The sequence below is a fragment of the Triturus cristatus genome, chromosome 9 (assembly GCF_964204655.1).
Source record: "Triturus cristatus chromosome 9, aTriCri1.1, whole genome shotgun sequence".
Lineage (NCBI taxonomy): Eukaryota > Metazoa > Chordata > Amphibia > Caudata > Salamandridae > Triturus > Triturus cristatus.
This window is the reverse complement of record NC_140592.1, coordinates 58,566,559-58,590,790: the sequence shown is the minus strand read 5'-3', so window position 1 is coordinate 58,590,790 and position 24,232 is coordinate 58,566,559. Positions and strand designations below refer to the sequence as shown.

Sequence of the window (24,232 nt, the reverse complement as noted above, 5' to 3'; positions counted from 1 at the left end):
AATAGCAGATCTCCTGCCTGCTCCCAATTCATAACCTCGTATTTTAGGAAGATTGGACGTAGCCACAGTTTTCGTGCATCGAGAACATATAGACAGTCCAATAAAATGTGCAAAATGTTGCATTTTGTCCCTATATTGCAGGTGCACTTCCCTTCTGGGACAATCATAACCCTCTTAATCCTATCATTCTCATAACATGGATTAATCCCAGTCCTTATCTTTAATAATTATCTCCTTATCGAGCGATTGGGAAGAAAATCCATGTACGGGAATTGTTGGCCATTTTGCCAAGGTTTCAACATGAAATGTACAGATCTTTTCCCTTCCAAGTATTGCCTATCCGTGTCCCATGATATTTCTTTCCCTGCTGTCCTAAGTTCCTCCTTACTTATACTCGTATGGAAGTTCTGCTGGCTTACATCAATCCTCAAAACCCTACACGCCATAGTCACTATTTCTCTAACCCCCTTTGCCCACTTCATTTCACTCTGTAGGATCTCACATTTACACCAAGAAGATAAGTTTTGCCCATCTTCACAACCCAAGCGTTGCCAGAACCTTATTAGTGCCATGATTGCCATTTTCTCCCATGAGACCATACCCATTTCAAGTCTTATGGCCTGTATCATGGAGGATCTAGGTAGGGACAGTAATTGTTTTACACATTTTCCTTCTTCAACATCCCACTTCCTCTTACCACTTAAAAATAACAATTCGGGACAATATACAAACTGGGGAGGTACCATGGCCCTATAGGCATTCAGGACAGGTCTATCCGTCAGTTCTCCATAGGGAGCATTCAATTTCCTCAGGCCGCTAACTGAGGTTAGGACCCGATTTCTTAGTGCATCCAGATGAACTTTCATAGATTTCTCGAACCAGATTCCTAGATATTTATACTCATTAACTTTCTCTAATTTTATGGTGTCTAGGACCCAGTTGAAAATCTTCCTCTTTTTGCCGAAGCAAAGAATCTTTGTTTTTTCCAGGTTTACTAATAATTTCTTTCGGCTACAGTAGTCCCCAAACACTTTGAGCTTTCTCTGCAGACCTATCTCAGTTTGGTCCATAATCACCAAATCATCTGCGTAACGTAAGCATGCAATATGTTTTTTGTCTATTTTTGGGCTGGCCCCCCTCACCGATCTCAAGGTGGCGGGCAAGTCTGCTATAAATAAAGAGAAAAGCAACGGGGCCAACACACACCCTAGTCTTAGCCCATTTGCAATCAAAATCTTCAGTGACAGTGCACCCTCTGTATCGAGAATAACCTGTGCCCAATTCTAACTATGCAGCTCTTGTATTATTGATATGAGCCCATTGGGGATATTTAAGACCCCTAGCATTTCCCATAGACGTTCTCGAACTACCAGGTCGAATGCGGCCCAGAAGTCCACGAAACATCAGAATAAACTACCCCCCTTTTCCATAGACTTCCGAGCCAATGCCCATAACGCAAAACAGTGATCAATTGTGGAGTGGCCCTCCCGGAATCCGCCCTGTTCGGGAGGCACCACTTCATTGTCTACAGCCCACTCTTTAAGTTTTTCCAGAATGGTTTTAGACAACACCTTTCCACTGATATCCAGGAGGTTAATTAACCTGTAATTTTTGGGTAGCAGAATATCTCCTCGTTTATGGATGGGTCTAATAATTGCCCCTCTCCAATTTACCGGAATTAACCCAGAATCCAGGATGCTATTGAACATTTTAGTGAAAAAATCAGCCCACCAATCCGGTCTAATTTGAATAATTGCTGCCGGAAGATTATCAGGGCCTGCTGCCCGCGTAAGTGTTCATTTAGATATAATTTGTCCTACGTTAGATAACGTAAAGAGAGGCCTAATATCTTGTTCCACCTCCATCCATATTGTATCTTTCTGTTTTCCTTGACCAACCCCTTTACCATATAATTCTCCCAAATAACTCTCCCATGCCTCTTCGGTCACCACACAATTCATAGCCCCCGGTTTCCTACCTGAGCCATCTTGGACTAATTTCCAGAACATTTTTATATTTCTTGATTCAATAGCTTTCAGTAATCTTCCCCAGCATTTCTCTTTAAAGATTCTTTTATACTTTCTAATCAAACTTTTATATTATTTTCTTAGTTTCTGTAGGCTGTTGAACATATATATACCATACTTTAGTCTTAACTGTCTTTCCTTTTTTCTTATATACAATTTTAATTTTTTACATTCCTCATTATACCAGTTATTTTTCCCCTGAGGTCCCCCCTTTTTTGGTCACTATGGCTATTTCTTTGTAGATCCACCCTTAGACATTGGACCACATCAGATATAACCTTTTCGAACCATCCTATATTTTCTGTGGAAGGGTTTATCTCTAGTGTCTGGGCCTGCTGGAACGCCGCAAGCTTTCCCAGACACTCCTCTGATAGACGAGTAGTCAATCGTCTGGGGTAATCCACTTCCAGAGGGATGATTATATTGCTTGAATTGTTATTGCCTCCCATCATCTTTAACGTCAAAGGTAAATGGTCACTTCCCTCCTCCTTTTTCACCTCAAATGCTATAATGAGTTCAAAATCCCAAGCATGGACAAAAATGTAATCTATGGGGCATATTTGATTACCTATCCTAAATGAGCGATTTGCCGGCCGATCTAATTCCATCCTTCCATTTAAACAGACGAGGCCCAATGAACCCAGGAATTTCCCTAGGGCGATATCTCGTGCTACCCCTCCCCCACTGGGAAAACAAGCGGGAGTGCTCTTACACGCTGCAAGTAGCTCTTTATACCCCTGGTCGACTTCACAGGGGTCCAGTTTATGGTTAAAGTCCCCCATCAGTATAAACAAATCTCTGGGATGTACTTCAATTAAATCTTGCACATTTTTTTCAAATTTTTTCATTTTGAATTTACACTTTTTGTCTCTAATCCCCTGCATAGAGAAATTAACTATAATGATACCTTCATACTCTGGGATAGGATACAAGGGAGTCACTCTATCTGCCAATAGCCATTTACATGTTACTTTTAACAGGAACACCTTCTTGGCTATTTTATTCGATATCAATATCATTTGGCCCCCCGATGCCCGCCCAAATTTCCCCTTTCTAGCCGGTGAGTTTAGTTGTATCAGAGGGGTTTCGTTGCATAGCCAGGTTTCCTGCAGGCATACAAATTTGTGGTCATTGATTAGCCTATTAACATTTTCTGTTTTTGAAATTCTGCTAAACCAATTTATATTCCAAGTGAGTATGACCAGGCTATGCGGGGACCCTCCCCTCTAATTGATTATCGCTCATCCAGCTTATTTCCTCATCGTCTAATTCTGTTAGTACATTGTATCTGTTTGCTTGGACTAAATCGTCACCAGCTGCATCCTTTGCGTAGAGTCTAATAACAATTTTGATATCCTCTTTTGATCCATATCCCTGGTTTATTAGTATAATTTGTCTTAGACCTAAACCTGCATGATTTAACTTTAAGGGTTTTTTGCCTTTATCCCTTTCTAACGTTTCTTGACTAGGGGTAAGACATTCTTTAAGTAACCCCTTCTCCGTGTTTAATATAGCTAAATTAGCCAGACGTGAATATATCCAAACCTTTGTTATTTATTTTCCCGTGCTGTTTTGCGTGACACCCACTTGTTTTAAATCTTTCGACGCTATATCACTCAGTTTTGGACACTTGGAGAAAGAGAAAAGCAGTTGAGAATGATTTAAAGGATTCAACTTCTTTGCCTTCTTTCCTGTTTTCTTTTGCTGAGTTATTTCCAGAAATAGCCATAAATCATTGTCTGGTGGATCTTCCTTACCATTCCCTTTCCCCTTCTTTTCCTGTGTTTTCTCTTTTCTCTCATTACCTCCCACTGATTTATTCCTACCTTTACGCCCCGCATTTACACTCATCCTCTGTGTTTTAGCATTCCTTGAGCTATTTAACAATTTCTTTTGCTCATTGTCGAACCGCACCTTGTCCGTTATTTTGCTCATGCCAATTTTTGGCGCTGTATTTCTTACACTGCGCTCAGTTCTATGAGGTTTGACTGTCCTGCTGAGCCCTCCTTCTAAATTTGTGTTTTCCGTTTCCTTGTATTTTAAGTCCATTGTGTTCCCTTTCCTACACCTTCTCACCAATCTCTTTGTCCTGGGAATATAATGTTTATATCTCCTTGGTTCACCCAATTTCTTTATGAGCATAGGATAACGTGAGGTAAACACACAATGTTTTTCAGATTGCGGAGGGCTTCTGTCTTCCCTTCCCACTGAGGGTGAGTACTTTCCAAGGGTATTCCTTCACTGACTGGTCTCACAATCGAGAGCATATGGTCTTTAATTTGTTACAATTCTCCCACAATCAGTTGTAACTGGTCTTTCTGAGTTCTTAAAATGTCATTGTTCATCACTGATACTTCCAATAGACCTTGCAGGGTTTTTTGAAGGATCAGCATAACTTCCAACACTGAAGCACTTGAGGTCGCCGTCACCTCCAGGTTTGATAATGAACCTTCTGTCCGATCAATTCCTATAACTGGTAACAATTCCATACTTTTATTTGTCTCCAGATGAGCACCTTCTCTGTTCGTTGGCCTTATGCTCATAGGCTCGCTTTCTATACTCTACTCCCCCTCTGAGTTACATAGCTCACGATCGGTGAAGAGGCGGGGCGACAAAGACAATCTTGGTTCCAGCGACAGTCCGCTTATATTTGGTATCTCCTGCTGGCAGACATAGGACGACTCCACATTCTGAAGTGTTGAGCTTTCATTTACTGCTTGTTTTCTCCAAGATTTTGGGTCAGTTATTAGTAAGTTCTTCATGAGGTGTTTGTCTACAAAGTCTCTTATTGATTTAGTGACAGACGCTCCCTTTGATGTTCCTTCTACTTTATTTTGTTTAGGGGTTATAAGCTGTGATTGTTTGGCCAGTGAACTCCAGCTTGTCCCAGGAGTTACTCCCTCCATCCGGCTATTGATTCCTCCCCTCTTGTTTTTAGATCCTTCCGACACTTTTCCCTCTTCTGGGGTTCTGTGAGTCTTAGCACGGGTAGTTTGACCCTTACGCACTTTGGCTTTCCCTAGTGCCATATCTTTCTTTCTTATGTTTAGCCCGCCCTGGCTTGAAGGATGTCTGCAACTTGCTTTTCCTAGGTATAAGTCCTGCTTTTTCAAAGAGCCACCCTGCACCGGTCACAATTGGTCAGGGTAGGACAATTCACATTCCGCAGAAAATTCCCAATTTATCTCTTACTCAGTTGTCTTTCAAATTCTTGCACGTACTTACTGACCTGCATTGCCACCTCTCTGTCTGCTCCTCCTAACTCCACCAGCCAAAGAATACTGTCTAGCCCTCCGTGGGCAATGGCATCCCTCGGTCCCTTGCTAAGGGCCACTCCACTTGGGTGTGCCACGCCGATGCGCCCCCTATGGCAATATGATAGGGGCTGGCACACAACCCCCAAGGGCTCACTCCGTGTGTACTTTCCGGCACAACAGGCTGGTTGTGCACCGGCTCCCTTTGCAAATATGTCTCCTTGACTTGCTGGCACTTAGGGAGAACAAGGGCTAAATTACACATTCCCCCTCCTCCCAGGTTAGATCTTTATAAACTTATTTCTCGGCGGCCGCTATCTAATTCCCAGTTCCAGCCTTCCTCCTTCACCGAGATATCCGCCCGAGGCTGCCCCCACCGGCACTCGGGCGACCCGAGCGCTCCCTGCGCTCTTCGCACTGCTCCTCGCACTGCTCCGATCCCGCTCCCTGCTTCCGACTTCTGGGTTACAGGTCACGTTGCTGGCGGCGTACTGTGGACAGAGCTGGCACTGGCGCTGACGACAAAGTGGTCAGCGGTTGGTCCAACAGGCGGTCAGGTGAGCAGAGAACCAACGGTATAGAGCCATATTTGATAAAGTGAGCATTGTGATCAGTGTCCTCGAAAGCTGCAATTAGCCGGGAGATCTCCGGATCTCTGAGACGGCTGGGTTACATGGGCCCTACCAGTTCCAGCATACGGGCGTGGACCCACAAAATCATGATGTTGGCATTGGTCAATTGAAAAGATATTTGGGAGCTTGAATAATGCGTGGAGGAGGTAACCCATGGGAACCAGAAGGACATGCTTGTGTCTCACACATAGTGATGCTTGCCCTGCTCCGGTCCATTCTTTACCTGTGTTGAATGTTAGTGAAGCTTACTAAACATTCCTTCTTTTCACAATAGAAAAGCCACACCCACACCATGTGCAGTTCTGTGCAAAAACAGTGAACCCTCCAATCCCTGAAGCAGCCACAATCTATAATAATACTTTTTTTTAAACAAATAATTATCGATTCACTTTTATCCACAAACAGAGAAACAGAACAGGTCTCCTGTTCAGGGAAGATGGAAGAGCCCGAGAAGGTCATATCCAGAGGTAAGCGAAGAGATGCTGAATACACAATCCATCTGTAAAGGCATCTCCAGGTTGCTGTACTCTGCATCCTCCAATCAGCACATCCAGTGGCCTGGGTGGCGTGACAGCAGCATGGGAAGCTAATAACATAAAATGAAAAATGAATGTGTTTTTATAAACAAATACAGAGAAAACAATTGCTTCGTATTTGTGCTTGGGTGGACAACCTTAATGAATGAAATCACCAACACCCACCGACCACGCACGCAACCTGGGGTTCATCCTCGACTCTACTCTCTCCATGACGAAGCAGGTCAACGCCGTCTCGTCCTCCTGCTTCAACACCCTCCACATGCTCCGCAAGATCTACAGGTGGATCCCCACCGAAACAAGAAGAACAGTCACCCAGACCCGCGTCAGCAGCAGGTTGGACTACGGAAACGCTCTCTACACAGGAGCCTCGGCCAAACTCCTGAAACGACTGCAACGCATTCAGAACGCCTCTGCGCGCCTGATTCTCGACATCCCTCGCCGCAGCCACATCACACCCCACCTGAGAGACCTGCACTGGCTCCCCGTCAACAAGAGGATCACCTTCAAGCTCCTCACCCACGCACACAAGGCACTCCACAACACCGGACCAGCATACCTCAACAGACGACTCACCTTCTACGAACCCAACCGCCAGCTCTGCTCCGCCGACCCCGCCCTCGCCACCGTCCCCCTCATCCGAAGAGTGACCTCGGCGGCAGATCATTCCCCCACCTCACCGCCAAGACCTGGAACACCCTCCCCATCCTCCTACGGCAGACCCAGGACCTGCTAACCTTCAGAAGACTTCTCAAGACCTCGCTATTCGAGCAGGAGCAGTTCCCCCCTCCCCCCAGCGCCTTGAGACCCCCACGGGTGAGTAGTGCACTTTACAAATGTTCTGATTGATTGAAATATATATGTGTGTGTGTGTGTGTGTGTATATATATAGGTATATATATATTTGCATTATATTACAATTTCCTCCGTTTTCTTTCGTCTCTTAAAACGAGTTTTACATTGCTCTGGTAAAGTGTACACCAGATGTTATTAATAAAGTGGGATCTAAGACTATGAGTCGCAGTGTTGTAAAACAGTGCACACGTGTAAAAAGCATAAACCAAGCAAAACAGATACAATTTCAATCCACAATCAAAACGAATCCTAGTGCAACAACTATTCGGAGATCCTCTTTTCATGCTTTGTCTTTCCGTCTATGAAGTAGGAGGGCTTTTATTTTAATTGTGTTTATTTTTTATTAGTTAATATCAACACTGTAATCAATTTTGATTTCTCGTTTGCTACTTGAGACAGTTGTTGCACTAGGATTCGTTTTTATTGTGGATTGAAATTGTATCTGTTTTGCTTGTCTTATGCTTTTTACACGTGTGTACTGTTTTACAACACTGCCACTCATAGTCTTAGATCCCACTTTATTAATAACATCTGGTGTACACTTTACCAGAGTAATGTAAAACTCGTTTTTTTAAGAGACGAAATAAAACGGAGGAAATTGTAATATAATGCAAATATATCTCAAGTAGCAAACGAGAAATCAAAATTGATTACAATGTTGATATTAGCTAATAAATAATACAGAGATACATAGCGAAAAAGGTACAGTTTGGAAAACGAAAATTCTACCCTCGACTGGGAGCCTGAGCACGCGAAGGGGAAACTGTTGGTGACCTGCCTCTATTTCACCTACCTGAGTCCTGCTGGTGCTGCTGGTGCTTCGCGGCGGTCCCTCAGCCATTGTTGCCGCCATCACATCGCCCTGGTGAGGGGAGACCGCATCTCCCAGGTGCCCTAGCGTCCCACACACGTCATCAAAGCGCCCGGAAGCGCTTAAAAGAACGCCACTCCTTCCGCGTCGCGGGACGCGCGCGGGCGGGCGCCGGACGAAGCCCGGACAAAGGGCGGACCGTCTGAGGCCGTCAGAGGTCGGAGGAGGTTGGGTCCATCCCCTTACATCTGGCCTGATTCCTCATTGACTTCTGTTCTGGGGTGAGTTGCACAACCCTTCGTTACGTATTCCTTCAACACCGGGGTGAGCCATGCAAAGAGGGAACTCAAAACCAAGTACGAGGGCTGCAGGCATGGGGACATTGGACAATTATTTAAAACAGGCTGAAACAGCCGTAGTAAATGAAATTGCACTGGTTGAACGGCGACTATCTCTTGAGCCTAATGGCCATCTAAGTATCCCGCAACCTACAGTTGACATTTCCTCCCCTAATGTTACACCGGCAGTATTGTATCCCCGAGTTATTCCTAATGAGTTGATGGCGGAAGATTTTATTTCTATTCCTATTCCCACTATTATTACACCCTTGAGTACAGATAGCATTGCCCCTTCACCCGTGGCTACCCATACTAGACAGTCCAGGTCGAAAAATGTTACTAAGTGTAATGGGGGGAGCTCTGTTACTGGTAAAAGGAAAGCCATTAATAACTCTGCGGGGAATCGAAAGCAGGCAAAGCAACCAAGGATTAATACCTCTCTTTCTAGGCAGGAGAAAGTTAATTCTAGCTCTCTTCACTTGGACAGGGCAGATTCTGGCGAGAATAGGTGTACTAGTTCAAACGTAAAGGTGGATCAGAGTAGGGAGACACTTATGTCTAGTATTATCACAACCATGGAAGCACATCTTACCTCACTTATTCAGCCCCTAATAGTCACCTTGAAACGAATTGAGGACCGTATTTGTATTATGGAATCTCACCTTAGAAGCAAAGTACCCCAAACAGGCTCAAACATTGTTGCAGGGGACACATTAAGTACACTCACGGCTTCGGTAGATAACTTGTTGAGTTCCATGATTACTTCCTCACAACAACCAGACCCTCCTGTAGTGCCCAACTGCCCAGGATCTACTACTTTCCAACCAGTCTTAGATAACTTGGGCAAGACCTTAGGAACGGTAGGGCAAATGCAGACTAAGGAGGGGGGCTCATATTTTCCTGTTCCTCAGCAAGGAGGGGATTTTTCCTTACATTTACCAGCTGAGGCATGCCCCTACACTATTATTTTAGCCAATGTGCCTAAACTGGAGCGAGACAAAAAGGAACATTGGTCTTCTCTGAAAAACAAGGCCCTTCATCACTTGTCTAATAAAACGGTTCTGGGCCATCATCTTAATAAGCACTTCATGATGATTAGAAGGGTACCATGGGTTGGAAAGACTGTTAAACATCTAGAGGGTGACTGTATTGTTATAAGTTTCAGATCCCCAGGGCTAGTAAATGACATTTTAAGACAGGCAGGATCTGTGAGAATCCATAAAGATTATGTGAATATTCTCCCTTTGGGTTTCTTTTATCCTCCATCTCACATTGGTTCATTATTTTCCATTCAACCAACTAGACTCGGTACTAGATTCGGTCCCACCAATAACTTTGCTGTCCCTGTCTCCAATAGATTTGAGGTCTTCTCCAATCTGGATGATATCGAGTGACTAAAGACCAGCGATCAAGTCACCTTTCCTGATATACAAGTCCCTGTCCTTCCACTTGTGAAACCCCCAAATTGCGGTTCCATCTTACTAGGTCCAAATCAGGAATCACTGGGTCTTTTTTCTAAATTGATTTCTTGGAATATAGCTGGTCTTAGAAGTAAAGTAGAGGATCCTACTTGGAGAGATCTAATCAGATCAGGTAACATTATTGGTTTACAAGAGACATGGGACACTGAGGATACGTTGTACATGGATGGGTATGAGAGTTTTTTTGTATCCGCCACTCCATCTAGTTCGGGGAGGGCGAAGGGTGGGCTGGCTATGTTAATTTCAGCATCTATACCTGGCTCATTCTCTCAACTAGAAACAGGCTCGCCAAACTTTTTGGCTATTTTTATCCTGATGAATGAGGGACCTGATTTTCTGGTAATTAATTTTTATAACTCATATGATAGAGTTGCCACGACCGATCACCTGGCCGCATTAAATAGTTTTTTAGCTGATCACATGGAGACCAATAAACTCAACAGTAAGAATTGCCTTACTATAGTGATGGGTGATTTTAACATCCATGGCTGTCCACTTCTCTGTCTCTCCTCGGATCCCTTGGGACCGATTGAATCAAGTGCTGCACATTTCGAACATTCAGCGGCGGGACATCTTCTTGAATCCATTTTGGCAGACCACGGTTTGTTTCTCCCGTCTATGGAGGGAGAAATTATTCCCACCTTTAAAGGAACTGGGAAAGATTCGGTTATTGATTACATCTTTGTTAGTTCTGTTTTGGGGGCTAATATTAAAAAATACGTGACGACCTGGTCCCATTTAAGTGATCATAACCCCGTGACTCTAATTCTCTGTCACATTTTTGAAAAACCGGCTAAACTCCCAACAACAGTGGATAAATCCGATATTTGCCCATCAGATCAGGCGCGTAGAATTAGATGGTGCAAAGTAATCCCAGGCGACTTTTATAACAACCTGAAAAGTAAGGTAGGATCTGAGTTAAAATCTTGCCTGGACCTCGAAGCAGGGGATGATGAGGTCCTATCGGCATACTCAGTTATCTGTAGTCAGATCTTAGCTGACTTGAGCCGTCCTGGGAAACACAAGGATAAGGCAGAGCTAGGTTGGTTTGACAAAAGCTGTTCAACCGCTACTAGAAAGTTAATGGCCGCCTTGAAATCTAAGCCAGTAAATAGGATTTTGGTCTCGGAGTTGAGAAAAGAATACAAGAAAACTCTGGATGCCAGGAAAAAGGTGATTAGGGAGGAAGCATGGGAAGAACTTTCCTGCGTGGATGTAATAAGAAATAGCGCAAAGTTTTGGTCTGTGGTCAATAAACCCTTTTTTTCCGATATAGGAAATGATCAACTAGACTGCGGCATCGGGAAACAATCGTGGCACTCCCATTTTAAAACAGTCTATGAAATGGGAACTAGTGGTGAACTGAGTATTTCTCCCACCACTGTGAACCCATATACTTTATTAGTCTCTAAGCAAGAGGTGGTCGAGGCCATCGGTAAAATGACAAGTAATAAGGCCCCTGGCCCCGATGGCGTACCAGCGGACCTCTTTAAATCTGATCTTGAGACATGGTCCATAGTACTAACCAATGTTTTTAACCGGGTATGTGTCGCTGGGATTCCTGACACCTGGTCCAAATCAGTGATCATACCCATTTTTAAAAAAGGTAACTGGGGGGATCCTAGTTGCTATCGGCCTATCTCCCTTATTGATTCTGCTGTGAAGGTTCTGGGGCGTGTGGTCCTGGGCAGACTAACTGATTGGTTAGAAGACACAGCTACTCTCTCGTGTCTACAATATGGGTTTCGTAAGGGCCGCGGGACCATAGACCAGAGCCTGAACCTCCAATTTCTAATAGGCAAGTATACCATTGCAAAAAAAGGGGCTTTGTATTTGGCCTTTATGGACTTGTCCTCGGCGTTTGACCGAGTGAATCGTTCAAAATTGTGGGGGTTACTACTTAACTGTGGAATAGATGCCAATATTGTTTATTTTCTAGCGGATTTGCATAGAGACCTCACCGCCACGGTCAGATATGACCGTCAGGGCAATTCCACGGATAAAATTGGAATCACTAACGGCGTTAGGCAAGGATGCATTTTAGCCCCCCTGCTTTTTACACTATATATTAATGATTTGGGTTCTACACTAACTAAGTCTTGCAAGGATATTCCCAGGGCAGGCAAATTCGCCATCCCAGCATTATTGTATGCAGACGATGCCGCTCTTTTAGCACGAACGGCTGTAGGGCTCCAAAATCTTTTAGATTCTTTTGCTAAATTCATGATTGCACTTGATCTTGGAGTGAACTTCTCCAAATCCCATGTGATGTTTGTGGGTTCTATTCCAAAGAGAGTTAAAACCATGTTTTGTGAAGGTCATGTTTTATCACGGGTCTCAAGATTCCCTTATTTAGGTGTCATTTTTGACGACAAGTCCACCTGGGCCCCACAATTGGCTGCCAAACGCAACGCTTTTGCTAGGGCTACACTTGCTGTCTTAGAGTTTGGACGCAAATTGGGGGTGAAGCCCATGCAAGCCATGTTGAACGTTTACGCAGCAAAATGCACCTCCATTGCACTATATGGGGCTGACCTGTGGGGTTTTAAAAATATTTCTGATCTACAGGTTGTAGAAAATAGATTTTTAAAATCACTATTATCCCTTCCATGTTCTACATCAGGCTATATTGTTCATCAAGAGTGTGGGATTGACTACTTAACTGATCGCATAGCCATTGCCCCACTTTTGAAATTGATCTCAATTTGGCTAAATCCTGAACTAGAACTGAACCATGCAATTTTAAAAGATTGCTTATCTTTAGAGTATGGTAAAACTATACCGTGGTTGAACCATATTAAATTTCTAGCAAGGTATCTGGGCCGACCTGAGTTATTTGAAAGTCCAAGCACTATAGTAAGGGGGGATTTAAAATGGGCTAAAGTCACCTATAAACAGAGGGCTATGATAATAAGGGAGGAAAGAGAATTACTCAAACCCACTGTAAAGGCACACCAGCTGATTACTACATCTAACAGTTTAGAGCCTTACCTGGGTATTGTCAACAAGATGGACCATCGTTTTTTATTAACTAAGTTCAGAATGAACAAATTCCATCTTTTATTTACTGACTCTCCTGGTTGGACTAAGGAGAAGGATCTGGGGATCTGTTCGTGCGACAGATTCTCCATAAAAGACACTATGCACTTTATCTTCTTCTGTGACCACCTGTCTTTAATCCGTAAAAAATACATTATTCCTCTTTTAAAAAATAAAGGTTTCAGACAGGTGAAACCAGCTCTCATGTATCTTCAGATGTTGGGCTCTCCTTGGGAGATATTTAATATTGCCACTTTTTTAGTAATATCAATGATATTGAGGAAAAAGATCACATGGCTATAGTGTATTTCATTTTTGATTTTTGAGTAAATAACTATTGTAATTTTATGTCAAATGTTTTTAAATGGTTGTATTGTTTTATGTTCGTCGTACTTTTATGGTTTTTGCTATGAACCGAATAAAGTAATTTTGACTGACTGACTGACTGGTACAGCTAATTTGCGAATTTGCGAAAAAGTGACAATTTCAGGGAGAGACGAATTGTCATTGGTAAAAAAAAAAAACCTTCAGAGTCGAGAAGTGGGTGTTGCTAAAAAACATAACTCTTCGTGGCTTAAAATGTAAACGTTTTGGAATGAAAACATTACATACAAATTCTAGAGGCTTTTAAACTGCACAGGACATCTTAGTCCCGACTCCATCCTGTTTCCTGTAATAGATTGACAAGGCTTGAGAGAGATATGTATCTCTTAGTGCGCAGCGTGACGTTGCTGGGGTTATTGGTCAGAGGCACATAGAAAACAGGCTCAACAGATGTGTTTCTGATGAAAATACAGCATAAAAAAGATTTGTTTCTAAGACATGCCCTGCTCAGTCAGTTAAAAATGTCACGGCAGGGAGGGGGGTCATCTGATTTCCCTTCTTGTGAGAGCGCAATAATGGCTTTTTAACTGGACACAATTTCATTCCTTTGAAGAGTTTATATTCACATCCTGTAGTATAATTAACTAAGGTTATTTCAGTTGAATCCCTTCGGGGTTCATACGTTGTGTGCAAAAGGTCACATATTGATTTGATGAGCCAACCTCCCACCCCCCACTCCCCCCGCGCGCATATTTTAAAGTTCACGCTGAGTACATAAAGTTTGTTCCTGGTTAAAGTAACATGAAGATTACATGTACAAATATTTACAGTAACTAGAACAGGATGCATTACCAACCCACTCCCCACGTTTGATGTTATTGGAACTGACTATGGGCTTCCGTAGTCGGGCATCATGCATTTTACTTCCCACGCGCCTTATAGGGTCACTACATGAACACCCATCTTTAAAGCAGAGATTTCCCTTCTGTGCAGCAGGTGTGACCTGCCCCCCTCCCCGATGCTCCGCCCCCTTGCTCCACCTCCTGTATATTTCCACAGCTCATAAATCTGATGGCTGCAGCCTTTCCCACAAAGACTTCCCACTGTGCTCTACACATAGAAGGGGCCCAGATATGCTGGGATAGGAGCTATGGCGGCTGCTTGGCATTCGCCTCTCTGCATGTTAATCTCCTACGAAAAGACACATTCCTTTCAGCTGAGGCTGGGAAAGTTCCGTATTAGTGGGGGCCCCCAAAAGGGTACACAGGCTGCCCTCAAAGCTCTTACTGGAATCTTGACAAAGACACAATAACTCCCGAACGAAGGGCCCTCCCAAGAAAGGATATGACGTCAATCTGGTATTTAAATTCCCTTCTGCAGTTCTTAAGAGGGGTTACAAACATCCAATGAGAAGACGTTTAGGAATCAAAGACGCGTTGTTTATGATGCTGTGCCTGCAATGGCAGCTCATTCAAATCTTGTTTCCCAGATCGCCTCAGAGAGGTTTCTTTGAAAGTTTAATTTGGTGAACATGGTGCTCTTTTGTTTGTTGTTTACCTCTCTTTTCAATTGGAAAGCCAAGAATTTTCAGTATATGCAGCTCAAAAAGGAGCATGAATGAATGAATGCATTTTTATTTTTATAATAATTTAAATCCATGACCACATTTTAAATAAGACCATTATTACCAAGTATAAATTATCACCGTTCTTTCATAACCCAATCACATCCTGAATATTTTATATATAAAAAGTCGAAAAATGGAATCAATAAATATATGGGCTCAATACGAACCTGGTGCTGATATAACATTTTAAAACAATATTGATAGCATTTGTTATCAAATCTAATAATTCAAAGGATTGTTCAATGAATTGTGTTCCATGACCTTGAAAATTCTCTCTGTTGCAGAAGGTTGTCTTCAAGGCGAGAAATCAATGCCTGTCTGAAAGTGTAAGCAAAGGAAAGAGAGGTATAAAAGTCTCTAGGCTAAAATTGGATCTGCCCGGATGAACCCGTGTTTAAAAAGTTTGTTGAGACATTGAGAGCAGGACAGCCAATCAGATTTCCCCAACTGCAGGCACTAACTAGCTGCATGTGGCCTCAGTTACAGCTCTCTCATAACTGGTAAGCGGGTGGGGCGAGGGTTCTGGAACGGGCATCATGCACCCCTTAACCTCAAACGACATAACTAGGTGGGCCTCCACTCTCACCCTGCACCCTCAACGCCTCCTGTTTCTAACTCACTGTGCTAGAGACAGGGGGAGAACTTGACACCACAGAGAGTAAGCAGGGTTCTCACAGGTCTGTTACCTCTTTGTGTCTGCTGCTGCTCTCATGATCCTGAGGCCAGGGGAAGCAAGGGCAGTGCCAGGGGTGACAAAAGGGCAGTTATTGTCCATGGGTGAAGGATAAGAGGTGATCAGAGGGTGATAGCAGGCCAAAGTTTGTGTGCTAATAACATATTACACCTGAAACACTCACCTATTTACCTGTCTCTGATGTAATTAATCTTGAACCAATCTTGAGCCCCAGCCATGTCTTCCAAGCCTGCCAGCTTTGCTATCATGCATGTTGGACCACTGATGCCAGATTTATGCATGGGTTCCTTACCTTGCTTCACAAACAAATGCACTTTAAAAAGAGAGACTTTGGTGCACACCAAAAGCATTCTTACTCCAACTAAGGGCCTCATTATGATGTAGGACAGAAAGCCATCCAGCAGCTCAGCGGAGGCTTTCTGCCAGACACCAGAGGTTTCCGTCTAACCGCCGCATTACGATACTGGCAGTCGGAGGGAAACCCGTAGGGGAATTCTGCTGCGCTTCTGGCAGGCTCACAGAGCGCATGGGCGGCGGTTGGAAATGTATCCCTCAAATGTCAGCGGAGCCAGCCTCGGCTCTGCCGCCGGGACTACAACTTCGCCTACTGCCTGGCGGACAGTGACTTTGGGGGTGCCTCGTAGGGCCCTGTTCTCCTCTGGCCCTCCGCTATGGAGCCTGGGGGCACCACTAAACATCCCAGGACCATGTGGCAGGCACCATGCAGTGCAGAGATGTTTAAACTCTGCATTTTTTACATTGCGGCTTGTGCTGCAAGCGGCAGCACAAGCCGCTATGGAAAAAATACAGAATTCAACCGCCAACACGGCGGTCAGATCGTAATTTGGGAAGCGGGACCTCCAAGTCCTTGTCAGGTGGTCCCGCTTCTGCTACGATGCCGGTCGGACACGCATCCGATGGGCATCGTAATTGGCCCCTAAGTGTCATCACCTCTGCAGGCCCATAACTTAGGTCAGGGCCAATCCTTAACCTGCCAGGGTGATGATCCTTACAGAACCAGAGCATAAAGGGTTAAATCCAAATGTATGACGTTCCAACGCATACATTCAGAACGTGGTATTTTACATCACGTTCATTACAACGCAAGTCATTACAATGACTTGCGCTGGAGGGCGCTGGACTTAGGAATAGTATGATTTACTAGACCAACTTCAGCCTACGTTACAGTAGGGAAAGTGTTGGAATAGTAAATCATACTATTCCTTAGGTTAGAGCGCCATCCAGCGCAAGTCGTTGTAACGACTTGCGTTGTAATGCCCGCGATGTAAACATACCGCGGTGTAACGACCGCGTTGTGAAGTTCGTTCTCCCTTAAATCCATGCAGAAAGATAACATCACATATCTTAGGCGCTGGCACAGTATATATTTCCCCGTTTTTCTTTCTAGCCCTGTTCCTAGTCAATGATTCGAAGTCCTCTACATTAAGTGTTAATCCTTGTTGAGCGTTGATTCTATTGACCTCAGAGAGATGCTGGGAACTTGCGATCTGCAGGTTAGTCACAGATCTCTACATTGACTGCATTCGGCTCAGAGCTGCCTTACCACGGAAGCAAGGAGAGATCATTGTGGTCCCTGATTTATCCAGGCACCTAACCACATTAGAGAATTATTTAAGATTTTCTGTGAAGTTAGAGGCCAACGATATTAAGAAAAAGTCCCTGTCGCCATTGATTACCGTTGTGACATCCTGATGTCCTTCTTCCAGAACAAAATCATCAAAGATCGTGCACAGATAGCAGAAAAGCCGGGTTCATAACCCGGTACACCAAAAATCTACCCACTTTCCTATCTTTCACAATGTTAAGTCTTGTTCAAGAGTGGGAAATGGTGCTGCCAAACTGAAAGCTTTGAATATCCCAGCAAAGCCATATACGGCTAACTCAATAAAAGACAACAGCTCTATGCTCACATCAGAGATGACAAGAACATTGTCTGTCCTCAAGAAGGAGAGGTCCAGAGAGCTCTAAAGCATGCCATAATCCTGCCACTACTGAAAAAAACATCAGCAAACAGTGGAAGTGCCAACTGCAGAACTACCTCTAACCTCTTCTTTATTAGCGAGACCCTGGAAAGGGAGAGCACACATCTACAAGAGTTCATAGAACCCAGTTTGATTCTGACTGACAGACAATCTTGGTTCAGGCGGGGAGGGAAGCAGAAAGCACAATTGCAGACATCTCTGAGGACCAGCTAGAATGCTTGGACCAGAACCCTTAATCCGCCTTGACCGCAGATAACAGCACTATGGAACGCAAAACTTTATTGGAAAACTTGGAAAAATGGGCAAGGCCTCTGGAAGGGCTCTCCAGTGATGTTCTTGACAGACCAAAGCAATAAATTATAATCGGTTCTTCGCCTTTGGCTGTGGATCCAAAAACTCTAAATAAATAATTGAATTTCGCAGCGGGCCACTGACAGGCCTTCACAGTGCACTTCCATTTCCTCTTCCTGTCGCGTGCAGCCAGGCCGCCATTAATCACTTTGAGTTTCTTGATTCTCTTCTGGCCCGCTTCCCCTGGAGCTGGTTGCCGCAGTGACAGTAAAGGATGTCCTGGGCTGCCCACAGCTCCCCCTGAAGAGACAGCGGCTGCTTTTCGGATTATTGCTTCTGAGCTGCAGGAGCCTCCTCAGCGCTGCTGCGTCGCAGGTATTTGTGGAGCTGCAAGCAGCGCCGTGAAGGCGAGATGGCTCTCAGCGTGAGTGCGATTAAAGAGTAATGAGCAGAACTTACATAAGAGACCGCCTGGAAGCCAGAATTAAAATGCACTTGCAAATTGTTTTAAAGGTGAGCTACACCGAGGAGGGCACAAGCCGCATTTTAATTGTTAATTACATTTTTTAATCTCCACATCTCTGCTAAAAACACACCATCTGAATCCAGGTCATAATATGCATCCCATGTTGTTTTCTTTAGCGTCAAAGGTGCATGTGGTGGCATCTCATTTTATAATTGCTGGCATTGAAGGGAGGAACTAATGACGGGATACACTGGGGGGCGCAATGGACAACATGCACAGGAGGGATGTAATGAAGGCCTCTAAATTAGACCTGCCAACTTACACAGTACCACCGTGTGTCACACAATATGGTTCCTGTTCACATCCTCACCTGGTGAAGAGGCAATGTAACACAAAGTGAGCTGAAACCAATACACAGAGTAGGCTTCCAGCTTGTATTGAATTGAAATTGCATTTATATAGCGCTTACTACTCCTGATGAGGTGTTGAAGCTTCTGTGTGGAGATGCTGCACAGTTGAGATCTTTTACGGGTTTTGCAAGCTCGCCAGGGCTTGGGAGGTCGCATTTTTTGGGACTACACGAGTGGCTGCTTTGACAGTGAGGGCACAAAGCCCCACCCTATTTTAATGCCCCCGCCCATCCATGGTTGTTCAGGCAGTGATTGGCTCATAGCAAAGCTCCACCTTAGGCACGCCCTCTGCAATGCTCTACCTCCGCTTTCACACAATAAACAGTTTTTCAAAGTTGGCAGGTCTTCCAAAAGTGTGGTTGGATGCACCTGGACCTCTTGTGGCCTCTGGCAAACAACGTTTGCAGCACCATCTCAGCAACTGCTACCCATGGCTGGTCTATGGTACCCTAAACACTGCTCTTGATACCCCTGCTCCGTGAGGTCATGAAGGCAGCGAAAGGAACAGAAAGGATCTACCATGGGATTCTAGGAGTCCTGTTGACTTTCTCTAATTCCCTCCCCTTGCCTTCACATTATTCACTTAGCAGCAAATAGGAGGCAGATGAGGGGTGTGGAGAGAGACAAGGGGCCAACCTTGATTTTACCAGAGGTGTGACGGTGCATGATGACACTTCTCCTATCCCTGAGATTTTATTCCCGACATTTTGGTGACTCAATCTCAAAGGATGAGCGTGTGGCCCCGTTAGAGTGGTGGAGAGGGCCCATCTTAGGGAGGGCAGAGAGCCTTTTCTGCTGTGCCCAGGTGCACACTAGCCCAGCACTGAATTGCATGTATGCAGACCGTCTGCCAAGCAAACATTGTGCAGTGTCCACCCAAAATGTGGGGCACAAAGCTGCACTCTGCAACAGGCAATGAGACACAACTTAAGCGGTGTGACTGTACCTACCACCTGTTTTTGATGAACCCATGTTTAGTAGCATTAAGAAACCCACATTGTTGTGGCTACCAACTAATGAGGCCACCGCAGCTACAGTGGAAGAGATAATTGCCAGGCAATCAATCAATCAATCCATCAATCAAGTGGATTTATATAGCGCCGCTAATCACCCGGAAGCGTATTCAGCTGCTTGGGGATCATGATGTTTCGGGTGACTCAGTCGAACAGCCAGGTCTTGAGTACTCTCCGGAATTCCAGTAGAGAGGTTGGAGGTCTGTAGCTGCAGTGAGCGGTTGTTCCAGGTTTTAACCGCAAGGTAGGAGATGGGGGGTGTGGGCGAGTGAGAGGGATGTGGATTGTAGTTGTCGGGTAGGATTGTGAAAGTTCAGGGAATGGTTGATTTTGGCTGGTCCTTGGTTGTGCAGTGCTTTGCAGATGTGGATCATCAGCTTGAATTGGCTTCTCTTCTGTACGGGGAGCCAGTGGAGTTTTGTTTGGGGGGTGATGTGGGTTCATCTGGGGAGGTCGAGGATGAGTCTGGCAGAGGAGTTTTGTATGGTCTGGAGTCTCTGCAGAAGGTGTGTGTTGATCCCAGCATAGAGTGCGTTGCCATAGCCTAATCAGCTGGTGATTAGGGCCTGAGTGACAGCATGCCTGGTATTCATGGGGAGCCATTTGAAGACTTTGGCAGGGCCACCCTGGACTGTCTGGTGGTGCAACAGTTGTTGTCGGCAGCCCCCTGAACCCAGAGCTGGGCTCACCATGTACAGTGACTGGGTAGCAGGTTCCGTGTCTGAGCAATCATTGTGCCAGTCTTCCTGCCCTACGGTCCAGGCACTTTTTGGAGCACCGGGATACAGAGTGCCTTTAGTCGTAGAGGCACGAGGAGATACAGAAGGGTGTGAGGTCATCAGTGACCACTTCAGACACAGTGAAAAGGAGAATGCTACTATCCACCTTGTCAAGGCGCATGTAAGAGACTGTTAGAAGAGGATTGCAGACAGGTGTTTATGGTAAGCAGCGGTGAGGAGTTGGTAGATGTTCACAAGTCCTGCTTCTTCAGCGGCTCCCATTCCAAGGGGGCACATACACTGTTGGTGGGGGTAAGGCAGGAAATATGGCAGCTGCATGCTTGGTGTAAAGATGGACCGAAGATGAGCAGATTCTCAAAGTGTGTCCCTTCCAAGAGGAATAGCAAATCAGGAAGATTCCATCACAGACTTACAGGAGATGCCTATTTGACCTACAACTGGTACCAAAAGTGGCCTTGACACTGTCGTCACAATACCTGCTTGGCTTTTTACGGTTTTCATGGCAGACCTAATTTCCAACCAATGTAATGAGTTGTTTAACAGACAGATAACTGCCATCATGCACCATTTGTGCATCACTTTCTTTAAAGAAAAATGGTTGGCAACACGCCTTGAATTAGAGAGTGGTACGGTCCAGCGCCTGATTTTGAATGTTTTGCTCGAAATTAACAACAAAATGTGATGCGCATTCTCTGTGTAGGGCAGAGGAACTCCTACCCGGCCCAGGGAGAAGTTCTCTTGGTCTCCCTTACATTAGTGCCCTACAACCTATCTGCCCATCCGCCCAATGCAATGTTGGAAAGCGCATCGGATCAGCAAGATTGTTCAAGGAAGTCCTGGCAGGATTTGAAGATCATTATTACACAGATGTGTAGAGTACCCTGGCCGGGACTGGGGGAAATCAGCGGCGAATGTGTTCTCGAAAAGCCCATTAGGCAAGAAGCATTGTTCAAAGCAAGAGTCAACACATGGTGAGATTGAAAGTCCCAGCGGCAGGGTACATTTGAGATTGTGATTGTATTTTATTGTGGTTGGTACTGTTGGGACCTCGGTGATAGCCCTCTATATATAAAATAGTTGGGTACTTCTGCTGTATATATGCTCAGAGTCATGTCTAGGCTGTTCTAACGATGTTGTCTTTTACACAGTGGAACATACTGTTGTGTGCACACTGATTTCTACGTTCCAGACACACAGTGTGAGCAGTTGTGTATGTTGTGGCCTTGATGATTCCCAGCTGTATGAAGTATTGTGAGCAGGGTGGGCATGGTGTGGCCCAATGTGTTGTGGTGGGTGTTTGTTTGTTGATGACTGCAGGGGAGTGCTGCTCTAAGGGCAGTGACACCCACCAATATGGTGTATCTGTACTTTGGTGAGGTCTATGTGTCTGAATATTATGCCTCATTTTTATACCACCCGCTTGGTCTTGCAGCAGTGTGGCCTTGAATGATAGTTTAAAGCTGGAGTAAGAACAATTTATAAGATTGTTGCATCTAAAGCATGCTTGCCAGGGCCGGACTGGCCGTAGCGGGCACCGGGCATTTCTCCGATGGGCTGCCAAGGTGTGGGCTGGTTTTGGGCCCCTGGGGGGCCGTTTTCGTTACCGGATGGCCAGCAATATCAGCCCCTCGCAAACAGCTCGGCCGCATCCCACCCGGGGGGGGGCGGCCGAGCAGTTTGCCAGTGCCAGTTTTGATTCCCAGTCCTGCCCTGATGCTTGCCATGTCCAGGATTGGTTACAATCCAGGGTTTACCTGTTTGGCTGCAAAAGCGTGTGTTGCAGTATGACCCACAGGCAGAGTCACTGAAATTATGCAACAGCGGGGGACCAAATTATGCGGTATGGTTGCTTTAACTATGTTATAAGAAAGGTAAATTAGACGGTATGATACAAAAACATTCTGGGACAGTATTATTTCACTAAATTTGTCATTTTGACGTCTTAATAACCAACAAATAATGATTTTGTTTTACACAGAAGCACAGGCACACTGTGTTATTAATACTATGCCTTCTAACGCTCAATGTAAGTTTGTGTAAAACATACACTGCTACAATCAGCGGAATATAAGCCTATTTGTGCACAGTTCTTGTAATAAAGGTGTGCCTCTTTTATTCTGCTTATCGAATTTATGTTTTACAACTGGCTTTAAGATTTGGTTTTATTCTGTCTCGATGCTATGGGCCTATTAACACAGATCTTTCCATTCTGAAACAGCCTTGCAGAACAGTATTCAACATTTTATATATATATATATATATATATATATATATAAAATGTTGAATACTGTTCTGCAAGGCTGTTTCAGAATGGAAAGATCTGTGTTAATAGGCCCATAGCATCGAAACAGAATAAAACCAAATCTTAAAGCCAGTTGTAAAACATAAATTCGATAAGCAGAATAAAAGAGGCACACCTCTTAAGGCGAACTGCGTTAACTGGGCGCGCACGCCACGAATGGCGTAAAGTAAGTTAGCATTTAAAAAAACGTACAAATTCACTGAAAAAACCATAGGTTTCACACACGTTATAGTTAGGAATTAGCATTTAAAAAACCTTGCAAATTCACTGAAAAAACCATAGGTTTCACACATGTTATAGTTAGCTGTACATTTTACTGATAAAAAACCAATGAAATTCCCCCGTTATAGTTACTGTAGGCAACTATAACTCACGCGACCGTAATCCTCTGCTGATGACATATGTGTCTTTATGAAAAAAAATATTTGTAATATATGTATAGCTAAAATTTAATGGAAGAAGACATGGGCAATTAAGTGTCTAAATACAGTATTAGCATCAGCAGAGGATTACGGTCGCGTGAGTTATAGTTGCCTACAGTAACTATAACGGGGGAATTTCATTGGTTTTTTATCAGTAAAATGTACAGCTAACTATAACATGTGTGAAACCTATGGTTTTTTCAGTGAATATATAGATGTATATATATACATCTATATATATATATATGTTATTTGTGTTTGTTTATTTAGTTATTCATTTACTTATTTCATCATCATGCCTTTATTTCGGATTCATGTATGTGATTTATAAATGAGCACAAAAGCTTCAAGTCAGAGTAATACACAAACAACAATCATATTGAAAAATATTAAAAACTATTTTAAAAATGAAGATAAAATGAGTAAAACCAGTCCAAGTGAGATATATATAACTCATCGTCAAACATCCGTCCTATGTCTTATACATGTCTATTCTTTTATGAAGGTTACAATGGAAAAACATATACATTTATCATGTAACAATTGTAAAAGCAGAAAGTAGGGTGAGCTTGGAGAAAACCTCGAACCTTCAGCAAAACTGTAATAAAAAGTTTCCGAAGGGATGCTAAAATACCTACAAAACAACCTAAAATGAAAAGTGCCCTATAGAGACAAACCATCACAACAGGGACCTATGTTTTTAACACGGTTCCACCCCTTTGGTATAGCCAAAAGGCAGTACAACAGGTTTAACCGTTCCATTGACGGAAGTGTTGATAACTGGAGTGAGCGGAGGGCCAAATCAGTGGCTCAGAGAGGTGTAGTTCAGAGGAATCCATCAGGACCAGGAGGTCTGCCACAAACTGCATCATTCGTTTCTTCTTTGTGTTCAAAATAGTTTATTGAATTTTAAGATAAGCAAAGACAATACAAAAAAGAGTACCGTAATAAGTACCCTGAAAACATT

The 24,232-nt window shown here is 44.1% G+C and overlaps 1 protein-coding gene across 1 annotated transcript in view; it reads left to right on the top strand.

The window, feature by feature from the left end:
- KBTBD12 (kelch repeat and BTB domain containing 12) overlaps positions 1–24,232 on the top strand; it is a 526,200-nt gene that overhangs the window by 189,506 nt on the left and 312,462 nt on the right. The window lies entirely within an intron of this gene.